Consider the following 4,105-nt stretch of genomic DNA (forward strand, 5'->3'; position numbering starts at 1 on the left):
TTCACTGTGAATGGAGCAATTTCATCAAACTTTTCATAATCTTCTGACTTGTCTGTCTTGTCATCCACTCCCACGATGTTTCTCTTCCCAGAAAGAACTATGTGCCGCTTTGGCTCATCGTACGATGCATTCGCTTCCTTATCTTTTCTTTTTCTTGGCTTGGTAGACATGTCCTTCACATAGAAAACCTGTGCCACATCATTGGCTAGGACGAATGGTTCGTCTGCATACGCAAGATTGTTGAGATCCACTGTTGTCATTCCGTACTGCAGGTCTTCCGTTACCCCGCCTCGTGTCATATTGACCCATTTGCACCAAAACAAAGGGACCTTCAAACCACGTCGATAGTCAAGTTCCCATATGTCCTGTATATAACCATAATATGTTTCCTTTCTCGTCTTGGTTTCTGCATCAAAGCGGACACCACTGTTTTGGTTGGTGCTCTTCTTATCTTGGGCGATCGTGTAAAATGTATTACCATTTATCTCGTACCCTTTGAAAGTCATTATATTCGAAGATGGTAACTGGGACAACAAGTACATGTCATCTTCAATAGAGGTGTCATGCATGGTACGTGTCTGCAACCAGCTGGCGAAACTCCTGGTTTGTTCACGTGTAATCCAGTCATCAGACCGCTCCGGGTGTTTGGAGCGTAGCAAATTCTTGTGTTCATCCATATAAGGAGCCACCAAGGCGGAATTCTGTAGAACTGTGTAGTGTGCTTCAGTGAGAGAATGTCCGTCCATACATATTATTTGTTCCCCTCCTAGCTTGCCTTTTCCATCCAGTCTGCCCTTATGTCGTGATTCAGGAACACCAATCGTCTTAAGGTCAGGAATAAAGTCAATACAAAACTTAATGACCTCCTCATTTTGACGGCCCTTGGAGATGCTTCCTTCTGGCCTAGCATGGTTATGAACATATTTCTTTAAGACTCACATGAACCTCTCAAAGGGGAACATATTGTGTAGAAATACAGGACCCAAAATGTTAATCTCTTCGCATAGGTGAACTAGGACGTGCGTCATGATGTTGAAGAAGGATGGTGGGAACACCAACTCGAAACTGACAAGACATTGCACCAAATCATTCTCTAACCTTGGTATGATTTCTGGATCGATTACCTTCTGAGAGATTGCATTGAGAAATGCACATAGCTTCACAATGGCTAATCGAACGTTTTCCGGTAGAAGCCCCCTCAATGCAACCGGAAGCAGTTGCGTCATAATCACGTGGTAGTCATGAGACTTTAGGTTCTGGAACTTTTTCTCTGCCATGTTTATTATTCCCTTTATATTCGACGAGAAGCCAGACGGTACCTTAATACTGAGCAGGCATTCAAAGAAGATTTCCTTCTCTCTTTGGTAAGAGCGTAGCTTGCATGACCCTGATGTATGCCGTCTTTTCCGTGCATACGTTGCTGGTCCTCTCGTGCCTCAGGTGTATCTTTTGTCTTCCCATACACGCCCAAGAAGCCAAGCAGGGTCACACAAAGATTCTTCGTCACGTGCATCACATTGATTGTGGAGCGGACCTCTAGGTCTTTCCAATAGGGCAGGTCCCAAAATATAGATTTCTTCTTCCACATGGGTGCTCGTCCGTCAGCGTTATTCGGAACAGGTCGTCCACCAGGACCCTTTCCAAAGACCACCTTCAAATCCTTAACCATATCATGTACATCAGCACCAGTACGGTGGCGAGGCTTCGTCCGGTGATCCGCCTCACCTTTGAATTGCTTGCCTTTCTTTCTTACGGGATGCCTGCTTGGAAGAAATCGACGATGTCCCAGGTACACATTCTTCTTACAATTAGCCAAATATATACTGTCGGTATCGTCCAAACAGTGCGTGCATGCGTGGTATCCCTTGTTTGTCTGTCCTGAAAGGTTACTGAGAGCAGGCCAATCATTGATGGTCACGAACAGCAACGCCTTTAGGTCAAATTCTTCCCCCATGTGCTCATCCCACGCATGTACACCTGTTCCATTCCATAGTTGTAAGAGTTCTTCAACTAATGGCCTTAGGTACACATCAATGTCGTTGCCGGGTTGCTTAGGGCCTTGGATGAGCACTGGCATCATAATGAACTTCCGCTTCATGCACAACCAAGGAGGAAGGTTATACAAACATAGAGTCACAGGCCAGGTGCTATGGTTGCTGCTCTGCTCCCCAAAAGGATTAATGCCATCTATGCTTAGACCAAACCATACGCTCCTTGTGTCATCTGAAAACTCCTTCCCGTACTTTCTTTCGATTTTTCTCCACTGCGACCCGTCAGCGGGTACTCTCAACTTTCCGTCTTCCTTACGGTCTTCTCTATGCCATCGCATCGCCTTGGCATGCTCTTTGTTTTGGAACAAACGTTTCAACCGTGGTATTATAGGAGCATACCACATCACCTTGGCAGGAATCTTCTTCCTGGGGCGCTCGCCCTCGACATCACCAGGGTCATCGCGGCTGATCTTATAGCGCAATGCACCACATACCGGGCAAGCGTTCAAATCCTTGTACTCACCGCGGTAGAGGATGCAATCATTAGGGCATGCATGTATCTTCTGCACCTCTAACCCTAGAGGGCAGACAGCCTTCTTTGCTTCATACGTACTCTCGGGCAATTCGTTGTCCTTTGGAAGCATATCCTTTATCATTACCAGCAACTTTCCAAATCCCTTGTCAGATACACCATTCTCTGCCTTCCATTGCAGCAATTCCAGTGTGGTGCCCAGCTTTTTCTTGTCACCTACGCAATTCAGGTACAACAATTTTTTGTGATCCTCTAATATGCGCTGCAACTTCTTCTTCTCCAAATCACTTGCGCAGTTTCTCTTTGCATCGCCAATGGCCCGACCTAGATCATCAACGGGCTCATCTGATGTCTCTTCTTCAGCTTCTTCCCGCATTGCTGGCTCAGCTTCTTCCCCCATTGTTGTATCATCGTATTCAGGGAACCCATAGCCAGGATAGCTGTCGTCGTCCTCTTCTTCTTCATTGTCTTCCATCATAACCCCTCTTTCTCCGTGCTTGGTCCAAACATTGTAGTGGGGCATGAAACCGGACTTAAACAGGTGGACGTGAATGGTTCTTGACGTAGAGTAATTGTGACCATTCTTATAGCCAGCACATGGACAAGGCATAAAACCATCCGCCCGCTTGTTTGCCTCAGCCGCAAGCAGAAAAGTATGCACGCCCTCAACGAACTGGGGAGAGCATCGGTCATCGTACATCCATTGCCGGCTCATCTTCATTACACAACACCGAATAGACCAAATTAATACAAGTTCATACATAAAGTTCATACAACACTTAAATGCAACAAACAAATAACTCTCTAGCTAAAGAATTTAAATGCAACAACAAATGCGATCAAGATCGCAACTAAGGTAACAATGGATCCAACAGCATAATGATACCAAGCCTCACTATCGATGGCATATTTTCTAATCTTTCAAATCTTCAAGCGCATTTTGTCCATCTTGATCTTGTGATCATCGACGACATCGGCAACATGCAACTCCAATTCCATCTTCTCCACCTCAATTCTTTTCAATTTTTCTTTCAAGTACTCGTTTTCTCTTTCAACTAAATTTAACCTCTCGACAATAGGGTCGGTTGGAATTTCCGGTTCACATACCTCCTAGAAAAAAATTCTATGTCAACTTGATGGGCATAATTTTTCATAAACACGAAATGCAACTAGTTTTAAAAGAGAATATATATACCACATCCGAATCATAACAAGGACGAGGGCCGACGGGGACGGATATCAAAACCATGGCACTATATGTATAACAAACAACATACGGGTAAGATAATTATACGAGTAATTATGTATCCAAATCACAGAAACATCAATTTTTATATAAAATTTCATGAACAAGAGGCTCACCACAAGGTGGTGCCGGTGACGGGACGGTGCGGGCGATCGACGGTGGTTACGACGGAGATTTAGAAGGCACTAAGTAAACCACACCTACATATGCAAACTAAGTGTTATTTTTGACCTCAAATTGCATATAAATCAAATACTAGCACACACACACACACACACATATATATATATATATATATATATATATATATATATATATATATATATATATATATAT

The sequence above is a fragment of the Triticum dicoccoides genome, chromosome 5A, assembly GCF_002162155.2.
Source record: "Triticum dicoccoides isolate Atlit2015 ecotype Zavitan chromosome 5A, WEW_v2.0, whole genome shotgun sequence".
Lineage (NCBI taxonomy): Eukaryota > Viridiplantae > Streptophyta > Magnoliopsida > Poales > Poaceae > Triticum > Triticum dicoccoides.